Source organism: Anas platyrhynchos, chromosome 1 (genome assembly GCF_047663525.1).
Source record: "Anas platyrhynchos isolate ZD024472 breed Pekin duck chromosome 1, IASCAAS_PekinDuck_T2T, whole genome shotgun sequence".
Lineage (NCBI taxonomy): Eukaryota > Metazoa > Chordata > Aves > Anseriformes > Anatidae > Anas > Anas platyrhynchos.
In genome coordinates this window covers 131,339,633-131,362,399 of record NC_092587.1, presented here as the reverse complement: position 1 = coordinate 131,362,399, position 22,767 = coordinate 131,339,633, and the positions used below count along the sequence as shown (strand labels likewise).

The 22,767-nt window shown below is 38.2% G+C and overlaps 1 long non-coding RNA gene across 2 annotated transcripts in view; it reads left to right on the top strand.

The window, feature by feature from the left end:
* Positions 1–16,771, top strand: part of LOC119715590 (uncharacterized) — a 62,314-nt gene extending 45,543 nt beyond the window's left edge. The window contains exons 4-5 of one of the 2 annotated variants that reach the window (XR_011805336.1): positions 3,262–3,459; positions 13,246–16,771. This is a non-coding gene — a long non-coding RNA (uncharacterized lncRNA). Of the gene's footprint in view, positions 1–3,261; positions 3,460–5,373; positions 5,994–13,245 lie in introns of those variants that run through there. The other variant, XR_011805334.1, reaches the window with a different exon arrangement.
* The last annotated feature ends 5,996 nt before the right edge of the window (positions 16,772–22,767 follow it).

Genomic DNA, 22,767 nt, shown 5'->3' with positions numbered 1-22,767 from the left:
GGGTGGAGGATCATGCAGCCAGCACGAACCAGCTGCCCTTCTGTGCCCTTAATAGCCCACTTGTCCTCTTGGAGTGGTGAGCACCTCTGAACCTCAAGGATCCCAAGAGAATTTGCCACAATGTTCTTTCATTATATTGTCCTCCACAGGATTTATCAAGCCTGTTAATGTTAGTGACAGAGACAGCTCTCCAGCTGCATTAGCATCTATGTCAAAGTAGGCAGATACTTCATGGGATACCACTGTGTAGGTAGTTCAAGATGTCTCAGAGAAGTTAAAGCTTCCTGGGCCTGACAAAGCTTGTAGCAAAGGACAGAGACACAAAATCAGATGCCTCTTCTAAGTTCACACATGTAAAAGTGACAACCTGATGAATGTTTCATAATTTATATTTATTCTTTCCCTCTCACCTCATAATATGGAGTATATATATCAACTAATCTTTGTGAAAATAAGTCTGGGCTATAAAGAAATAGCTAGAATGCTATTGAAATGTTGAAATGCTCTCTCCTTCATATATCTCCTAATTTAAAGACCCTTTGCATCTTGAGAATTTTGAAGTAGGACAGAACAGGAATTTTGTCTTGTTATGTCTTAACATATTTTAGATTTGGATGGATACAAAGTTCATCCTGAAAAGTGCTCTGAGCCTGGTATCCTTCAAAACTGCTTTAAACAGGATCAGATAACTGGGCAGAAAAAATAGCTTGTGCTCTGTGAAGCCTCCTCTGTAGGCACTTGGCATATTCTACCCTTGAAATAATAAGGCAGATCCTCGCAAAGGTAGATCAGATGTATAAAATATAATAGCCATTTTTATTTAGTTACTCTGCACTGCTTGCTTTCTTATTTATTACTTTCTTTTTTTTTTTTAATATATATATATATTTTTTCTGTTATCCAACTCTAATTTTCTCCTCCCAAGCCCAGCTTGCAGAATCCATTCATTTTAACAGGACATAAGCCACCCTAGAGCCATGAAGTTGAAGAGGTTACAAAATTTAATCAGCTTGTTTACATTATTCATCCTTTTAATTTTTAGCAGCCTACATTTTCTCCATCATTCTCCTGGGGCATTATGGCAGCAGCAAAACTTTTCCAGGCAGAGCTGCCAAGCCTGAGCTTGCGAAAGGTCTCCCTTCACAACTCAGGATGAATGCCACTGTGTTGTTACTGGAGGAGGCTACAGATTAAAGCAGGAACTGTTTCAGGCTGTAAGGTCTGTAATGGAAAAAGGTTGAACTCACTGTGGAATTGGGATATCTCCCTGTTTTCTGGTCAGTCTGCATGGGAGATATCCCAGGTGCTTTTCTCCTTCTGCTTAGAGCTCTATTTTCCCCTGCCTCCCATGGAGGCTCTCCCCAGATTCCACATGCCTTTATTTGTCCTGCTGCAGCTCTCCTGGATCAGCATTGACTGTCGCTGTCATGCAGGATTTACCCTGCAGCGAAGGAGCCCATGGACTATTGCCACTCATTTTCCTCCACTTGTAACAAAGCCAGCTGGTGTGGCATAGGAGTTTTTGGGAGGACATGCAAACAAGCTGAGAACGCATTCACAAATATATCATATAGGAATAAAGAGCCCTCTATTTGATTCCAGAAAGTATATCAAAAAACTAAGCAATATAATACCAGAAAGCTTTAGAGAAAGAACAATTATTCTCTAAAAGAAGAATTCCATTCTCTGATGCAGAGATTGGGAATTTTCCAGTGCATAGGCCATGACTGTCAAAAACACAACTGTTTGTGAAGTAACGACCATCTGAGGAACAACCTTCTAGCGCTTCAAGCTGTAAAAGCTGCAGATGGCAGGAGCATCTTAAAGGGAAATAGCTTTAAGAATGAAGTGTTTGAAGAAATCTTGTTGAGACATACCATGCTGAAGATAAATCAATGCAATCATTCCTGGAAAGCCTGGCTGACAAATTTCCCTATCGCATAGTTTGTGGGGGTAGCAAAAATGTTTCCTGCATTACTCATGCAAACATTCCTAGTGATTTCAGTAAGACCCAGACTAAATCTCCGAATAAAGAAAATAGGATTCAGCCAAGACTTTTCTAGCACTTATGAAAATTCCCCAGAAATTGGGAGGAAAATTATGACCATTTTAAGGTAGACTGGAATTTAAGACATAACGGTTGCTATGGGTTTTTCAGGAGAAATTCAAATTTGATAGAAAAGGTGTCATTCTGATTAGACTCACTAGCTGCAGAGTACAATTTCTGTAGGGCTGAAGTGATTTTGGTTGGATAGGTTTTACTCCATAGTATGAAAACAGCTTTCTAGCAGAAAAAATTTACACATACAAGAACATAGCATAACATAATTGAATAATTATGTGTCCCTGCTTCCCATGTATATTCCCATGTAGCTATACAACCAGACTCTACAAGATGGTTAAGACCTTCAAGATGGTTAAGATCTTCAGTGAGAGCTGTATGTCACAGACAATAAATACATATAATGGGGAGGAGGAAAGGAAAACTACTTAGCAGACAGCATGGTTCTTCTTTCAAGCTTCTGTCCTTTCCAACCACTGGTGAATTACAGCAACACTTAGGCAAAAGAGGCAGCCACCATTTATCATTCATTGTAAAAGTATTTTTACTGCTGAAAGTATCATTCAGGACTGAAAATGTTTGGTTCACAAAGAGTTATCTGTTCTGAAGCAGTCTGATGCCTCTGAAACAAGCTGCCAGCAGTTCCCGGCAGTGAGCTGGACGAGGACAGCTGAGGGGAATGCCGGGAGGAGCTGAGCTCCCAGGAGGCAGCATGGAGAGAAAGCATCTGGTGGTGGGGAACCATGACCTGAGCCACTGGAAACCATGGGCAGGGAGACACATCCTAATGCCTGTAGTCACGTCCTTTCCAAGGAGATCAGCAGTTCTCGTAATTGACTTCCCGTAGGACTTCAGTAAGCACAGAGATTTTTTCTTCTCGTCCACTGAAACCAGATGCAGAAGCAGAAACAGTCTCTGGACCCCTTGGGAATGCATGCTGGTGATATAAGCAAAGGCACAGTATTATATAGATGTGGGTATTAGGTCCCTTCCTGGATCAGTTTTTTTTTACTAGTCACATTTAAAGCTGTATCTTGCTGGTCACTTGCCCTAAGGCACACAGTACAAATTAAGAAAGAAAAGAAAAAAAATGGCATTCAGGGAAAAAATCTCAGAAGTAATTATTGTGGGCCAGTCAAAAAAAAAAAATATATATATATATTTTATATATATATATATTTTTTTTTTTTCTAACATAGGAGGATGCAAAAAGACAACAGATTTCCCTGTGGCATCTTTCTGTGCTTCTGCTGCAACAATTAAGTTAACATGTCACATCTGCTATACATCCTAATGAGGGGAAATAAGAGGGATTCAAACCCAATTCATCCAAGAGCAAGGGATCTGAGATGCTCGTTTCTATAGCCCTAGAAGCAAAAGCTGTTATTACAGCTGAGGTATGTGACTGGTACTTATTTTCTAGACCTTTTCTCCATACCTGCAAGCAGTTCTCAATTTAATTTTCTTTCCTCTTCCCATTCTAACATCTATAATGATCTTCTTTTTCATAGAATAGCTAACCTAATAACAAACAATTGATATCTACCATACAGTTATGTGTATATACATCTCTATGTACGTCTACTAAGGCACCATCAAGTAAGGAAACAAAAGTGGTATCACAAACTAGTCAATGAAATTAAAAAAGTGTGTCAGATTGCCAGAACTCTGTCTTAAAAATGATAATAGTTTGAATTTTTAGACTTTCCAACTAACAGCTTTCACTTTTGAAAAATTAATCTATCCCTCAGAATAGTTGCCAAAAAAGGAAAAAGAAAAATCTGGCTCGGTCCTGACTGCAGCTCCTAAAAGGATCATTCAGCCTAATCCTGTCTTTAGGAAAAACTAAAACTGTGATGCCAAATTTCGGTTTCTAGTCTAAAATATATATATATATATATCCAACATGCCAAAAATGTGTCTAAAAGAAGTAACCTGCCTGAGGTTAAAATGTTTTCCCTGATTTACAGTGTTTGGTTAAAAATGTATTTAGGATGATGACAAGCAAAGCAGGGTGTAATTTACTTTGAAAAGAAATTACTCTAATGCTGTAAAACTCACTGAGAAAAGTCAGATACATAAAAGGTGAAGAGAAATGCTGACAAACAATAACTATCACAGTGCAAGAGAGTAAAACAGCTTTAAATAATGTGCATATTTTATGAGGTACTCTTTTTTATAATTCACAGTAGAAACATGTATACTTTGCAAAGTCTAATCATGGCAATCACTGCCAGTTCAGTAAAGGTTTATAAATAGCTGTGTCTGCTTAAAGCAACTGCAGTGGGCTTCATCCCATATAAAATTAATAAATTTACAGATGGAGCTTCTTATTCTAAGACCTCTATTTAGGTGTCAGTCCTCTCTGGATGTGAGTGAGGTATTTAAGATCCAGTTCCCACTAACTGAGCTGTAGATACTGGGCTAGTATCTACAATTACTTTCCATCAGCTGACTAGCTATTTAGATTTGGGGAAGGGGAAAGCTCCATTGCCGGAACAGACCTTTTTGATCTCCATTCAGACATTTTCAGGTAGTCTACATGGCTGCAGACACTGCTACAGGAAGTCATGGACCAGACTTACCAGCCCCCAGCTAATGCCTTTGGTGCCCCAGGGCATCTCAGTTGGTTCTGTCTGCTGAAGTTTAGATAACTGTATCTCACCTTTTGTTCACTAGGGTTACTAGAGGCTCAGTTCAGTTGCCTAAATAGAAGTGGGCTAAAATAGGCCATTTAAGATGACTCAGGATATCAGAAAAATCTGCTCAGGTCTGGCAAATGTGGGTCAAGCCTTATGGGAGACCCACATGTCAACGGACAGGCAGCCAGCAGGCAGACAAAAGATCTCACCTAGGGCATTTTAAAAGGCACAAGGTGGCTAAGCTGGAGCAGTAAACATCTGCTATTAAACAGCGAAGAGAAGAAGAGAAAAATGTTATCTACAGCATGTATTGTAATTTTGGCACATTTGCCTTTTCCCTCTGTATTGGTTCTGATAAAATCTATTGAGTTCAAAGGAAAATCTTTAAATGTTAACAAAAACAAATGTAGGTCCAAAGAGACTGCAACACACTGAACTTAAATGGAGGTCTGTGTAATAAAATGCCAGGCTAAATGTTCTGCTTTGGCAGCCCACCTGTTATAAGTGACACGTTTGGAAAGCTTGTGTTGGAAATGCCTTGATACAGCTTCTGGGCAATTATAACAGAACCACATTTCTGTACCCAATCCTTTTGCCTGTATATTCGTATGCAGAATACCTGGAAATGAAACTGGCTTACTACTTTACTTATTTTACTGTCTTTTTCAGAAAATCTCAGCAACAAGAAAATTCTCCTGCCTGAGCAGGTCTCACTCCAGAAGCCTGGAGGTCCACAGGCAGAATACTACTTCTGTGTTTTGCTATCCCAAATACAGTTGTCTGTTTTGAAAGCAAGGACAGTTCTATTCTTTTAAGCAACTTCAAAACATGAACTGTGTTGCCACCTTTTGAAAAGTGTATGTGTGTGATGCTCTTTGTTTTTTTTGGTGTGTTTGCTTTGTTTTGTTTTGTTTTGTTTTGTTTTTTACTTTTAACAAAGTAAAAGTAAAAAGAGAGACATCCAAGCTAGTTTTGTGATTCCTACCGGACCATACTGTAGTTATATTCCTCCCTTAGAAGACTCATAGAAGAAAATTGAAAGAGTGGTCCTTGTTTCATGGTTTATTAAATGAAAAATAAATAAATAAATAAGGGGAAAAGCAGCTTGCTGCAGAAAATACCCTCTCTGTCTCTCTCCCTAAGGCATAGATTTATAAAAAATTTATTCCAGCTCTCTGATATTTGAGCAGCAGGACAGTTCAGATCAAGTAGTATGTCTGTACTTACCTAAAATTTACAGTTTCTATCTGTCAGAAAGCAAATAAATCATCATGCACTGCCTTACTAAATTAAATTGCTGCACTAGATTCATTTTCCTCCTTAGTCCAGATTACATTTGTATGAATTTCACCATAAAATAGTGAATGGCATTTGTATTTTAGTACTAGTCCAGACTCATCTGGACTCAGTTGTGAAGAATTTTGCCATCAGGAGGACCTCACATGGTCTGACTACAAATGTTCTCAAAACAGCAGATCTTCACGCAAGTCATAACTATTCCATGGTTGTACTAGGTGAGAAGAATGCATGTTTGATATCAGATACATACATTTTTAATGCTGTTTGTCAAAAGGAGTATGATATCAGTACATAGGGCAAAGGCTCTCAGCGGTGTTTAATAAGATGAACTTTATACTTTACTGTGAAATTGAGATAGAATTCATTGCTGAGGACATGGTCAATGTGAGGATAAGATTGTACCTTGCTGAAATAAGAAGGGAAGAAAATATACAGGGAACTACCAGCAGTATCCAAATGAGAATAGTTTTTTTAGCTTTAGTTTTTGGGAAAGTAGGATACCTTATTTTGATTTGGAACAGATTCGCCACTCAGCTAAAACTTCAGACTGGAGATCTCTTCTTGACCCATTAGAATATGATGAAAGACTTCACAGGGAGGTGAAACATCCATTGAAATCCAAACTTCATTATCATTTACTTTCCCACAGTGATCACCGTGTAACAAGAGACAGTATCCTTGCAGGCTGTACCACTTGCCAGGATAGCGCTGCCACCTGCACAAGCTCCCTGCATCACCATCCTCTAGGGGAGAGTTCATGGGAGCATAAAGTCTCACCCTGGTGAAAATCTGTTGAGATGCCTTTCAGCTCAGTTACAGTGGCACTCTCTGAAGCATGTATCACAGCTGGAGTCAACTGGGCATCTAACTGCCCAGTGTGGGCAAAACCAGCAGCACTACTCTTGCACTCATTCATGTTCCTTCCTGTTCATTATCACTTCTGAAGACTCAGTCTGACCTTCTAACACAGAAACTGAGACTGCAATAACTTGTAAAGCATCGGGAGGAAAGCCACAGCATGCTGGTTTGTCAGACTGTAATGTCCTAACTCAGTTTCTCCTCCAGAAGGGGTGATTTCATTCCCAGTATCAACATATCCTCTAAATTTGTGCTAAACTAATACTTTTGAAAACACCTCTTATAAGTAATTTTTTATATTTCGCAGACCAAGTATCCCAAACTTTGTTCGAGTCCAAAATGTTATGTGCCTGTCCCTGGAGGTTTAATTTCCACTGCTTGAAGCAGTAATGCCCCACCTCTGAACCACATGCGTTTCTTTTTTTTTTTTTTTTTCTCCTCTGTTTTTCACTTGCCAGTGCATACAAATGAAAACCTAGGTAAACCTTTTCAGGAGGCTAATGGATAACTTTCAAATTCCCACGACAGTGCTGGCAGGGTGCTAAGCTATGAGGAGAAAAGGAGGAAATTAGCCTGTCACTCTGGGAAAGCAATGCCTACTGATACAAGGAGCAGTCTAATCTCAGTAGCCTTTCCAAACAGTTTACATGAAAAAAACAACAAACAGAGAGAAGGAAGAAAGAAAAGGATTTCTGTTGTAAATTGACAGGAATGACTGTATTGGGTTTCTGCTGATGAGATCTCTGCAGCAAAGGGTTAGAAGGAATAAAAGAGTCTTTATGCCTTATTGGGGTGAGAGAAAACAAGACATAATGATGAAGCTGAATATATGAGCATGCTTCTCAAAACCTATGCAAATATTCAGAGATTTACACTTCATGTTTCTCGATATCCACCAGCTTATTTTTCTGGTAATTCTGGTGGATTTTTTTTTCTGTACACAGATCAGCTATTTATGATAGTCAGAGATCACAGCAACACAATAGGATATTTTAAATGAAAGTGAAAAATTATTAGAAACTAACTGGATTCTGGATAACCATAGCAGTAGCATACTTGCAAGAGCAAACTGTTTTAACATGGACCATATAAATTACATTTATGTATACAATCCAAATACTTGGGATTTACTGCATTAGCAGTGTGCAAAATGAAATGCATTTGAGAAATCCTTGGAATAAAGAATATATTTACTACTGATAGACAGCTTAGAAGAGAGATAAACTTCTAGATGATATTTTGGACTCGTGATAAATATTTAATTGGGAGATGGCCAAAACTCGAAGATTTAAAAAATACAAATGCAAAATTCCTTACATCGTTCTGTAACCACATTCCTCAGAGATAGAGAAAAATGTTTCTATTGGAGTATTACTTATGTAAATACTATCACTTATGAAAACACTAGGTCAATAAGGATGTGAAACTGAATTGAAGAACTGGATAACTGGTAACACAAATCTAGGAGCATAATTCTTGAACATAATTTCATAAAGCAGTGAGAATGCCAAAGAAAGTCTGAGGAGGTGACTTAAAGCTTTCAAAGTAGATCATAATGACCCACACATCTCAATTAGATGTTCTGCTCTCAGGAACATGCAGGACCTGTGGTTCCAAGACCTGAAGTCTCTGGCAGAAACATGTATTCCCATTCCTGCTTTTTCCTGAGTTCACTTAGCACAGTTTGTTGAATGGATAGACTGAGAACAGTGTTGGAGAACCAAACATTTTAAAATAATTACTGGTACATTTTTATGGTTTGGTTTGTAGCTTATTTTTAGTTCAGGTCAGACTTGTGTTGAAGCATGGGACAGGATTTCCCCCAGCCACTACTGCCATTTCAGACTTTGTTTTAGAAAATTAACTAGCCTGTATGTAGAAACCTAGTATGACAAAGCTGTTGTGTTACTAGTTGAGAAAAAAAAAAAGACACTACAATACATAAATGCATTACAAATAGTAAAAGTTAATTATCCAGAAGCATTTTACAGGTTCGAATGTCATCTTTGTCTTTTACTCTCATTCAATCACATCCTATATTTAAACAAGAAATTTCACTCAGTAGTTGCTCATCCTTTACTGATCCAACTGAGTTTAACCGACCAAGATAATATTAATGGATAAGTTGTACGTTATTTTTAACTCCAAGGATCTGTGTGTGACCTTCAAAAGCTAATTTTAAAACTTCAGGAAAATTTCCACTGTATAGATATCCTCCCTGCATACCAATCATATTTCATTGATGGGAAATGTTTTCTTCTGTTTACAACTCTGTGTAACCATACTGACTCCTGCATCTTAGAGAAGGAACATCCCCAAAACACTTGTTGCTGTTCAGTCCTTTTTAGGTTACTGGACACAGCAAGAATGGACCAATATTCTGTTTGGAAATGCTACTTTGGAGAACTTTTCCCAGTCATCCTAACATCTTATTTGACATGAGAAAAGTGTGAAGTATTTTATAATAATTGCAATAATTAATAAATAATTAATATGTTTAAAAACTGATGCACAGAGTTAGGAAAAAAATGTGGCTAATGACTCAATCTCAATTTTGGCAAACTCTGTAAGGGTTTTCTACTGCTATTTCAGATAAAATGTTCTTGGCCGTCAGTGGGGATGCTTTTCTTCTAATCAGGCGAACACTCAAAAGCAGTCTTCAAAAGTTTCATCCAGAATAAGTAATTCAGGTCTCATGGTAAAGAACTCTTCCCAACTGGTGTTTCCTATGATTAATAAACTTAATCAAGGTCACGATGATTCGTTACCACATCTTGCAACCACTAGCTAAGCATTGGTGTAACTTGTCTTCTGTGTAAAGATATTTTTAGAATTGCTGGTTGGCCTGAGTCAAAGCCAAACAGAGGTCTTGCCTGCTCAGGGAGTAAACAGATATTTAGCAAGAGAAATATAATGTCTGGCTAATGACTTGGTAGTTAGGAGTGCTACTTAAGGCTATGTGAACAGAGAACTATTGGCTTTCTAACATTAAGTCAAGTACTAACTTGTCTGTATGATTTTTCAGTAAACAAGTGGAGAATTTAAATTCTTTCCATGTCTCTTTGTTTGTCATACATATATATTAATGTTACCTAAGTGGCTTTATTAATCATCACCTTTCAAGTACCCACTATTTTTGGAACTCTGCTATGCCCAGGAATAGCTTTTTGTAACGAGTTTCAAATATGATTTCAGAAGAACATTGAAGTGTTTAATATGTTTTGATGAATTCTTTATCTTTTATTGCAATAATTAAATCAGACAAGTGGAAGAGACAATCTGCAAATGCAGAAGTTACAATAAATAGGTGATATAGCAAATAAGAGCTACTAATTCAAACCCACTCATTGACAATGTGATGCAGATGCTAAATAAAGCAGAGCTAATGCACAGGAGGGACCAGATGGAATTCCTGCATCACAGCACAAATCACCATGGGAAACATCTGGAAATTATCATGAAAAAACAAACAAACAAAGAGGTCCCCTTAACCTCTAGAGCTTGCTAATCACAAATCATTGACTGAAAGTATCTGGAGAGTAGAGGTACAGCAGTTATTGTGAATGGAACTAAAAGAAGAAAGGCTATGACAGTATTTCATATCTGCTGTATTTTGGGTTGGATATAATGTCCTCAGTGGGAGACTGAGCATTACCAAGATGACATTGCATCTCCAAGGCATACGTGAACAAGGCAAATGAAAGGTTTTTGCCAAGCTTAATTAAACACATCCCAATGCATTAAAACAGATAGAGCAGACAAGGCAGCATAGAGTTCAAAAAGGGCCAAACAGTTCAATTTGGATACATGGATATCTTCAGTGCCTGTACATGGCGAACTAAATCAGCATAGGTGTGAGCGTGCCTAAAACACATGCTATGAAGGACACACATTGTCACCTTATGTCTCTGCTCCTGCTTCTGGGAAAGAGTGCTATGTGACTGAGGGATGCCTGTACACTGATAAGACGTTTTAGGTCCTCACTCTACATTTCAGATCATGCTCTGAAAGCCAAGCATCTGACGTATAGGCAACATCTCACACAACTTGCATATGTATTCAGTCTTCGCCGGTCTTGGCCCTACACCATCTATGGCTCAGAGATTTTCTTCATGGTCCTGGAGCACACACAAAACACACTTCTCTTGGTTTCAGTTACACCCTGTATTCTTTTGGAATTCTGGTAATTTTTAGGGTCTGTCCATGACCAAAAGATACCAAAGGAATGCATACAACCCAAGATCTTTTACATAAAGGAAGAAACATAGATTTGAGTAACAACTTTTGAAAAAAATGTTGTAATAACCAAACTGGGAAAAATGTAGTTTTCATTTATATGGTCAACTCAAATAAAACAAATTAGGTCTCAGTGAGTCCATTATTTCTTTACCAAATTTATAGTTCCCATATGTGAGATTTGTCATGAGTATGGCCAAACGAGGCCTAACCACCCCTGGTTTAACCTGAATTTAAATGCTCTTGTGTGCCTATTTTTATAGAAATAAAATCTCTTTGGGGTTACCTTATTATTTTTCTCTTCTGTCATTTTTTATGTGTGAAACATTCTGGACCATATACTTTAGCTTTCTTTTTCTAATTTAGCTTTAGTAAAGTTGCAAGAATTACTCTATAAAACTTTGTTGAAGGAAAAAAGAATGTCTAAGAAAAATATTATCTGAAGCAAAGAAATGTGAAAAGTCTGAGATATGAGCCACAGCCTGGGCCTGACATTGTTCTCTTATGAAAAAAAAAAAAAAAGTAATATGAATGGTGGCAATGACATTTTAGATTACATCAATATTCACACGACCAGAATTTGTTCTGCTTTGCTTTCTAAGTTTATTGTGATGCTCAAGATTATACATCTGCCCGTGATGCATTGCCATATAATGAAGTCAATAAAAATGTAATGAAGAATATTATCTATTCTTCATCTATTACAAGGATTTTGTGCCAGTATGCCCTTTACAATCTTGTAAAAAGCATGTTTATTCGTACAGAGCATTGAGACACATCAAACGGCAATGGCAAACGAAGTATATGATTTTACCTTCTCTGTCAGATTGTTTCTCAAAACCATTATCTGTCTGAAGCCAACAGGGTAACTTTAATATGTCCACAGTTAATATGGAAAGTAAAAGATGCATGGGCTTGTATTTGACAGAGACAACTTTTTTATAGAAAAATGGATTTATTTATTTATTTATTTTATCTTAAATGCTTTATTGGCTCTGATGACAGATGGGATTGGGATTAAGCAATTTTACTACTGTATTTTGAGAACATTCTGAACAAATGTTTTCAAAATATTCAACAAATATTTTCTGTCCCAAGGAGAGTTTGGTGATAGATTTGTTTCCAGGTATTCCCCAGAAACTGTTTGCTCCTGCTCTTATCAGACATTCCTGAAAGGGAATGACCTTAGAAAGGAAGAAATGCAAACATTCCTTTTAGGAGCTCAGTGAAGGAGACTTAAAAATTCTGACAAAAGAAAATTCCCCTATAAAGGTATTTGTAAACAGAGTCTAAGCAGGGAAAGTTGTCCTAGGACACAAGGCAATAGATCAAGACAGAGCCAATAGTACTGAGGTGCTAGAAACACCTTCATCAGTGAAATATGCAGAAGATAGAATCACAGAATGATTTGCATTGGAAGGAACCATTAATTTAATGCAGTTCTAACCTCCTGCCATGAAGGGGGTGGGGTCCAACCTGGCCTTGAACAATTCCAGGGATGGGGCATCCACAAATTTTTCCAGGGCCTCCCACCTCCTGAGTGAAAAATTTCTTCTTTATATCTAATCTAAATCTACCTTCTTTCAGTTTAAATCTATTACCCCTTGTCCTATCACTACATGCTCTTCTAAAAAGTACCTGTATTCATTCACTATGGCTGTTTTTATTATGTCTCAATATGGTCTTTCTACTCACTGAACATACATAAATTCTTTAGAGCTTTCTGGGATGCAAGGAAAATATGGTCTAAAAAGAAGAAAAAAATTTATAGCCACTGAAAATATCTGCAAGTGATTTGCTATAGCATGAAGTGGATGTGGCTAAATTCAGAGTGAGTTCTTTCTGTGGTTACTAATTTCACAGGCAGTGATGGATTTTTTTTTTTTTCCTGTTCTTGTATTTTATACCAGATTGCAGTTAAGAACGCTCTTGGAAATGCTGTCAAATTAGAAAATAAATCCATTATCATTACGTGTTCCCTCAACTAACAGTCAATCAAACTTCCCACACAATTCTCCCAAATCTTTCTTCTGCTCCACCAGAAAATATTGGAATTGCTGAAACTTATTTTTCCCTGCAGCATAATACTGTTTAAAATAAGTCTGATTTAATTCCTTCTACTTATAATAACTATCTTTCCATTTGCAGGTAATATTGAAACAATCCTCTGCAGTTCACATCAAATGAAGATTTGTGGTGCCATTTGCAATCTTTGCAGCAGAGAAAGACTAAATAAGACTGTATTACAATAGAAGGGAAGTAAGCATCCATTTTTTTCCCCAAAATTCTCTCTTCCATCCTCAACCATAATGGATTGTGCTGAACAGGGGGTCCTGGGTTAGTTCATCACAACCAAACACTCTCAGGGGTATTTCTCACTGATCACCTTCCTCCTGGAGGATGGCAGTGCTGGTTACCATGAACTGACAAGGCAGCAGGTTAAGCACTGATTTTTCTTGTGTATTTCTGAAACTACTTCCCAGATGCTTCCCAGATGCATCCTCAACTCAGAGCTAGCATTTACACTTTAAACATGCTGCTCTTAGAACATATCCACATTTGTTGTTTTCTTTTAATTCCCATTGGGAAATTGGTTGGAGAGGGACTATGCTGTTTCAGAGCTGAGTAGGTGCAGAGCAGCACAATATTTACCATAAACAGCCTATTATGCCCATAACTATGTGGCAGATTTCTTCGCTGTGTCTCTCTCAGGTTGTGCAATATCAAACAATTCACACTTACAATTATTCTGAGCTACCTAAAAATCTTCAGAAACACAATCCATCTCCAGACATTCAAGCCTTCAAACACTTTGCAACTATTGATTTGATCATTACAGAATGAAGGTTATGTTTCTATTGCACCTGATTTTAAAACAAAAAGAAATACAAGCTGGTCTTTGTCCAGGCCAACAGGCACTTATTTGAAAGTAAGAACAAAATGAAAATGAAAACCATCTCTGTCACTTCTCAATAACCACCAAATAAAAATCCAAACACTTTTTTTTTTTTTTAAACCTTTGATACAGAAAACCACATGCATATTCCCTTTTTCATTCTGTTTGAACAGAAATCTCTTGCATCCCACATTGCTGTCACTCAGTTGAGGAGCTGCCAGTCAGACACAACAGTATTTCTCTAATCACTTTGAGGACCACTAGAGAGTGACTGTATTGTTTTCTTTAATGCCCTGCCCGAGAGCAAAATCTCCCACTGAGAAGCAGGGAGCAGAGCATACACTCTTCTTTTTGCCTACAGAGACAATTTTGTTAAATTTTGAAAAGTTTTATCTCCTCTGACTGGCTCCTTTGCCCATGTTCCAAGCCAGCCAAATATGCTTCAGCCCAGAAGACAAGTGGCCTGTGCACCAGGGGCACGCTATGCCCTACCTCTTACATGTTGTCACCAAGCACCTGCTAACTAATGGCCTTGGCTGTTCCCCACACTGCTCTCCAGTATAATAAGGGGTGCTGCAAGCAGAAGGTCATGTGTGCATGTTGATGTGACAAATTTTTTTTTGAATAATGGCAAACTCTAAACACAAAACTGAAAGCATACAGAATGATGTTTTTATTGAAGTATTGGTTAAGTACAGACAAATTTATGAGATGTTACGCAATGACATGATTTTTGTTGAAGAAAAAAAATGGTAAATGACAAATTATTGTCAGAAGCAAGACCCAAGTTCCCAGCTAAAGGTACCGAGTGGATACTATGAAATACAAACCAAAGAAGAATACAAACTGTCAGACCCCATTAACAAAGCCTCCTGCTGCCTATGTTTAATGTCAAAAAATTATGAGAAATCCACAGGGAGACAGCTGTTAGACGCTCAGAGATACTGTTACTGACCTTGGTAGGAAAGGTTAACATGAACCACAAATCTGAATATCATCAACGTGCATATGGTAATGAAAGCCATATGACACAATCAGTGTCAAGGAGATTTCAATTTACTGAAAGATCTGAAAGGCTCAGGACAACGCCCTGAGGTCCACTGACACTCACAAAGCTGATGACTACAAAACTGCACCTGGTTTAAAAATGTTGCTTATAAGGTAAGACCCACATCTTGTCCCAACCCACACAGCTTCTCAGACAACAACTGTTGAAGCAATGCCAGAGACAGCTGCTCAGCTGAGCAAACCTAAAGCAAATCCACAAATGTCACTCAAGATCCTTGTTTTAACACAACTGGCCTAAAAACATAAATCCACTTAGTCATACGCTAAACAAATATTGAGTTTGAGACAACATAAACTAAAAGATGTGTGGAAGGAAAAAACATAAAAAGAAGTGCTAGATATAATGAACTTCAGGAGATGCTATAGGCTTTGTTCCAATCATAATCAGAACAATGGAATGGTTTGGGTCAGAAGGGACCTTGAGGATCAGGTCCCTCCTGCCACGGGCAAATGCCTGGCAGGCAGCTAAGCACCACACAGCTGTTCACTTATGCCTGTCCCCTTCCTCAGTGGGACTGGGAAGAAAATAGAAAAAAAAAGATAAAAACTTATGGGTTGAGATAAAGGCAGTTTAATAGGACAGAAAATGAAGGGAAATAATAATAATGATGATAATAATAATAGTCCTGGATGTGTCTCCCCCCAAATCCTGGCACACCCCCACCCTCCTCACTGGCAGGGTACCATGAGAAGCTGGAAAGTTCTTGCCTTAGAGTAAGCACTGCTCTGCAACAACTGAAACATCACTGTGCTATCCACATTATTCTCATCCTAAACCTAAAACACACTACTAGGGAGAAAATTAACTCTATCCTAGCCCAAACCAGGACAGCAGAGACTCATTTCACTATATCAGGCTGCCCAAACCCCATCCAACCTGGTCCTGAACACTTCCAGGGACAGCACATCCACCAGTTCTCTGGGCAACCTGTTCCAGTGCCTCACCATCCCCCATAATGGCAGCTTTATTTAAGGATTAGAATGTGAAAAACTGGAGTCTGGTACAAACCTAGAATGTCTCACTGAGAAAGTAAAGATGAGAATTTTAAACATGGTTTCCTTCCCTGACAGTTCAAACTGTTAAATTAGGCCAATTACAACATGGACAGATATTTTCAAATCCTAAGAGCTACTTGCCTAGCTGTTGGACCCCTTACAAGACCAAAATATACATGATGTTTCTGATAGACAACAAATATCTTGACATACTAATTCTGGTTTGACCTCTGATGTAAGCTCCCAATAGAAAGACTTAAATTATATTTAATTATATGTAACAATTCACGTATTTTAAACCATGCATTGTTATATTGCATTCTTGAATATTCAAAAGGTCAATAAACTTTTTTTCTGTTGAGACTTATTTGTGTTACTGCATTGTGTAGCTCTGTCATTAACATTTTTAAAGGTTCTGAGGTCATTTGAAAACTAGATAGAGCTATGCAGTTTAAAAGAGAGTGTATAGGGAGCAACCATTCACAGACAAGGAAATGACTAATTGGATTGGACTTTAACTTCAGTTCAGTGGTATCTCTCATAGATACTATTTCCCCTCAATGACTTTTAAGGATGCATAAGTGTTATAAGAAATTTGCTTCAGAAACAAAACTTACATCTCTCTGAGAGGATACAGACATATCTGGAAATCTCAAAATCCCAAAATAGAAAAAAAAAATCAGTACATAGAGTCCTTGGATATATTATTTATTTATTAACACCCATCCTGTTTTGGAAAACATGCTAATTGTCAATTTCGTGCTTGATATGCTGTATATATTTTTCACAGATAAACTTTGTAGGTAAGAATTGTGTGCTTCTGTTTCCTTTTTCTCTTGATAATTAATTTTCTTTATGCTAAAAAGCACCCTAAAAATCACATTTGTGTGGAAATTTTCTTTGTCCTCTTTTCTCATGCAAAAACAAGTGAGTCCCACAGTTTGGCTTTCCTTGCTGCATGACAGCCTGTCTTCAATAGTAAATGTGGTGAGGGCTCCCACATTCCTAGAACCACAGAATGGTTTGGGATGGAAGGGACCTTTAAGATCATCCAGTTCCAACCCCCCTGTCACAGGCAGAGTTGCCCAGACCAGGTTGCCCAAAGCCCCATCCAACCTGGCCTTGAACACCTCCAGGGATGGGACATCCACAGCTTCTCTGGGCAACCTGTGCCAGGGCCTCACCATGTTCTCCCAGAACACAGTGGATACATGCACCCTCCTGGTTTGCTGAGCTCATAAGCTGCTCCACTGAAGGATACCTGTAATTTTGGAGTCCTCAGTTAGCTGTACAAGTTGCTAAATCCCACTTTACCAGAACACCTTCTGCAGAGGTACTTCCCTAAGAAAATACAGACTATGATGCTAGGACTGCCAGACACAAAATTCTGGCCTGCTTTTGGTACCACAGTGTTGGCAGCAGGAAATCCCAGTCTAAAAGACCTGTGCAGCCTCATGCACAATCTAGAGATCTTCAAGCTCTTAAAATGATCTTGGCAAATTTTGCTTCTGGGCTTTTCCTTTCCATTGCCAAGGATCCTATGCTTAATGGCTGCCTTAGTGGATGTTGCCTCACTCATAGTGTGCACACGTGCACAGGCACACATCTGTGTGCATGTGTTTGCACTTATTTAATCATTTATTTATACAAAGAGGTATCTTCAAGATACATTATTAACTTGTCCTTGATACATTATATATAGCCAGAAGAGCAAGGACAAGACTAGGAGCAACAGGTTAGCTTGAGTTCATTTCTATGTAGGCATGCATAAAATATGTGATGGTGTGCTATAAAGGCATGGGAATTTTTGTGGAGGTGTTGTCAGATGACCTAAATGGGGACTGAACAAACCTTGAGGAACATGAACAAGTAGCAGAGGTGGCCAACAACCACAATGCTTTGGTGCAGCAGTTGATGCAGAATGGTGCACAATAAAGAGAAAACTCTTTATATGTACTTGGTGACAGTACAACCTCCACTACTCAGTCATCCTGTGTTTCTATGCTGAATGCAAATGTACAGCTATTTCAGTCAAAAGAAACTAATTTTTTAGAAATATGGTTATTCAAAATATTCTTGCAATAAAACCTTATGCCACGTGACATTGATTTTACCCTTATATCCATGCATGTGACTTTGCATGCACACATGTAGAAATCTCAGATTCACAGCAATTTTTGATTACAGCAATCATGTGATCAAATGCCAAAGCACACACACATTTAATTAAAAGAGGAGACGTTTTATTAGCTCATTTCTTACTCTGAACTTGTACAGTACCAAAAATAATAAATCCAAACTTTTTTTTTTTTTTTTTTTTTTTTTTTTTTTTGTTTGTGTGTGTGTCTCTGTGTCCAATGCTGAATAACTATTTGGATTAGCTATAATCATAGAATCATAGAATCATAGAATAGCTTGAGTTGGAAGGGACCCAGAAGGGACTCCTGGCACCACACAGGCGTACCTAAAAATTCAGACCATAATATAATGAATAGAATGATAGAATTGTTTAGGCTGGAAAAGACCTTTAAGAACATCTAGTCCAATGCTTAACGTAGTACTGACAAGTCCACCACTAAACCATGCTAGTAAGTTCTACATCTACATGTTTCTTATAGACCTCCAGGGATGGTGACTCAACCACTTCCCTGGGCAGCCTATTCCAATAGTAATAGTAAAGAAATTTCTGAAGGGCCAGGCAACAACAGATACTTGCAAATTACCTGTGGCTTTCAGAAAAAAAAAAAAAAATAAAATAAAAAGCTTCTTGGTTTCACTAATGCAGCAGACTTTTTACTAAAATTAATAATTATACTAAAAGGTACATTTTTGCTTATTCAATCTTCTGGTTACATCCTTTTGGTTTAGTCAGTAAGAGTTCCCAGTTAGCATCCCATATGCATGTGAGAAAAAAACTGATCTCCTGCAATTTTAAAAGAATTCATAGGAATTCAAGCTCACTTGGCAGGGCTTTTTCCAACAGCTAAAAAAAGTGTCCATTTTTTAGTCAGCAATGAAAGGCTTGTCTGTAGCTGGGGGCTTTAAATATTTAAGCTGAGTTCACCAGGCAGTGTGTTACTACAGGCTTTGACAATTACCAGAAGGAATGCAGAAACTGTCAGAGCATCTGTTTTCCAGCACTTGCATCTGTAAAAGCATTTTCAAAGAGCTGGCTGGGCTCAGAGCAGGTATAGGGATCCTTATACTACAGTACCAAGGATAGGGAAACAGGGAGCACAGCTTTCCTTCCTCTTTATTCCATTTACTGTTTATTTGGAGTTTTACCTCTCTGATAGTGTTTTCAGTTTTGCTTCCAGATCAGCTCCATTTATTTTCATCTCCTATGTTGCAAATTTTTTTTGTTTGTTTCTTCTTCCCTCTGCATCACCTTGCTTTTAAAATTAAGTACCTGCAACACTTCCAATTTTTATCTGGATCCTCTCCATTCGTGATGCAACGTCTCCAGCTTTTTAACTACGTTTTTGAAACCCCTCTTCCTGCTGTGGGAGGGACAATTCAGAACCAAATAGAAAGCTGATGCCTACCTTAACTCTTTACCTGATGTCTCTGAATGATGTGGAGACATTGGTTGCATGTGGGAAGCTCCAGCTTAAGGAGAACCACAATAAAATAATGCTATATGGCCATCTTTGGTTGAAAGAAAAGTGAAGAGTTCAAGAATTCATGGAAAAGGGAGTCATAGATGATTGTGGGAAAAAGCAGAAAGATAAAGAAAAATGTCTGCATGGAACAAATTTGCCTGTAGGGACACATTTTGAAGAGGAAGATATGTGAGTAGAGTGGGGACTTGCAAAGAGAATTATTCTCATCTGCCTTTCATCTGGTACAGAAAAAAAGGTCCGTGGTATTCTCCTAGGCATGGTGTCAGATGAAAAGTAGCTCAGAATTAAAAGGAAAAAATGATGACACATTTACAACATAGTTACTAGAAATCACAACCAAAGCTGCAAAGAGACATGGGGTAACAATGAAAGGCAGCCATTGCTGACAGTAGGTAGATTTAGATTAGATACCCTGTGGAGAGAAATGCCTCTCGGTCCTGAACACAACGTGTATTTTTTTACCTTATAGTGTGTCTCACTGAAAGAATGCAAAGTTGTTTCACAGACACTCCAATTGAGGTCTCAAATTTCCTGAGAATGTCCTTTCAAATTGGCAAAAAGACATAAAATGTCAGGGAAATCTTAACAATGCTGTGCAGTGAAATGAGTAGTTTTAATTCCTCCCAGTGTCAATAATTTGCTCTGTAATTACAGTTGATACAGTAATAAAGATAAATGATAGTCAGCTAAAATTATCTGGAAAGATAATTGTCTCTTTAACTCACACAAAGACAACAATTTGCATATGGCAAAATCCTGGCATATTCTTTAGTCCTGTCCTTTTTGCTGATTTCCCAGTAATGTTCCAGACTAATTTGTTTTTGATTTGTTTTTAGGTATACAAAAATGATTGATCTGGACTGTGGTCATTCATGCTGAGGCCAGGTTTGTTTTACGCTGCTTTCTGCAGAACAACCAGGAAAGACGAGCAAAGGACTTTTCAGTGCCAGAGTTAATTCTCCTGGTTCCAGCTGCCCACAGAAAAAGGCACAGATTTCACAGGGGCTACTAGAAAGACTTTCATCTGTGTATGTATGTATGTATATATCCATCCATCTATCTGACTATCTTTTTCTGCCTGTTTCTATTATCTGTATTTTCATCTCTGCTTCTGTACAGTGTGGTGAGTAATCAGTAAAGGCCAGTTACAGCTGACAGTCAAAGACTGAAGGTCTTTGCATTAAACTTGAGACCAGCCAGTTTCAAAGAACGCTCATTTTAATTTGCAGGAGAAATAAACTAAATGCGACAGGAATTCACAGGGGCAGAAAACTTTCACTTGGTCTGGTTGGTATTAACCACCTCATTGCCCCAACATAATGAAACATTATCAAACACAATGAAACTCTAGAAGCCCCTAGGATTATGTGAGTGCAGCCTACAAAACAGATTTGTACACTCCCTGACTGGTGAAAAACAGTGGAAAAACTACTGTCTGCTGCTAATGGAAATTTTCAACACCTTCTTGAAACAAGCTAGCTTGTCAAACTCTTTCTGAAAACAGCCATAGTTTCAAAAAGAATAAGGAGGTTAGAAAAGCCACTTCACCCATTTCCCCGTCTCCAGCCTGGGAAAATTACTGAGGTGCAGAGAATGAAAAGCAAGTGACATCTGCCAACATGCTTCATATCTGGGATGTAGTAGTCCTGAAGGCCCTATAGTATTACTTAGGGCAATGAATACTGATCACATCCCAAAGCTCCTATAATTTGGCTCTCTGCAGCACAAGAACTAAAGACCATGGGTTACAGTGTCACCACTCCTTGAGCAACTGACATTACTGTGGTCTTAAATATTTCTCCTCAGCAAAAGTAAGTTGCTCATGATGGGCAATAAAGTCTTTTTTCCAAATGCTCTTTTTGGAAATTTTGTGATGTCAGGCCCACAGAAGGCTGGTGATGCTCTGGTATAGCCAGCCATATCATAAGACTACTTTTATATAGACTACTACTTTTTTGTCTAGGATGAATTGGCGTCCAGAGGAAAAGCTGCTGACTCAGACTTTCCACTGCAGAATTAAACAATGTTATCTGGAAGGAAAGAACAAACTAGCTGAAATGCTACCCCTCCCCCCCACTTCCATGTTTTCCTCTGTTTATGAGCTTGGGTAGAACTGGATTCATATGGCAATTGTCTGGGCAATTGAATCTAGCACTGAAAAATCTCCGGCAGTGAAATCCGTCTCACCTAACTTAAGCCGTTTCAAAATAAAATTGTTAGTTTAGCTAATCATCTAGGCTCTTGTACGCTGTGGAGACTTGCAGATATTTATGAAAGGTGATTCACCCCACCCCGGGTGTTCAGCAGAGGGTGGAGGTGTCTATTCTTCTCTCCTGGCTATAGCAGGAAGCTAAGTGCTAGTTTAGGCTAAGTGATTAGCATTTAATTGGTAGGCAAGATTAATCCCAGTTCACTTTAAAACTTCCTTGGCTACATCAAGCTTAATGCCTTCCTGCAAATTCTGTAACATACTTTACTATTGCCTAGAGGTGTGCTTCAAGCTCCAGCACAAAGAGGCAGACTTCTGCCTTGTGCTAAACTGCTGGGGCTACATTAACCCTTTCTCTCAACTTTACCCTGGGTTCCAGTTCACAGCCATGGCTGGTTTAAAACCTGGATTTTACTTTTCAGTGATCACAATGAGCTGAGTATTACAGAAAATGCAAAGATATCCTAGGCAAAGGCCCTAAGAGCTGTGAGATTTTTTTCTTATTATTATTTGTATTTTTTATTTTTTAAGTTCTATCAAAATGAGTGCCTTCTCTACCTTCTCCCTCTAGCCTTTTCTTCTTCCAATCCTTACCTTTCACTTTCAGCTCGTGCAGATTTCCCAGCATATTTTAATAATATTTTTGTTTGCCTCCCAAAACCTGTCTTCTGTAACAATTCATTTTGATCATTATAATTAGATGAATTTTGCAATAGTGGTACATTGAATTGCAGTGGTGTAGTACTGAGCTTGGATCACAATTCTTCCCAATTTTCTATATAAATCTGGTGTTTCCTACAGTCACTGTGAAGCACTAAGGGAAGTGAATCACCCACCCTTCCTCTAGGAGAGTCATATAACACAGCCTCATGTTTCTC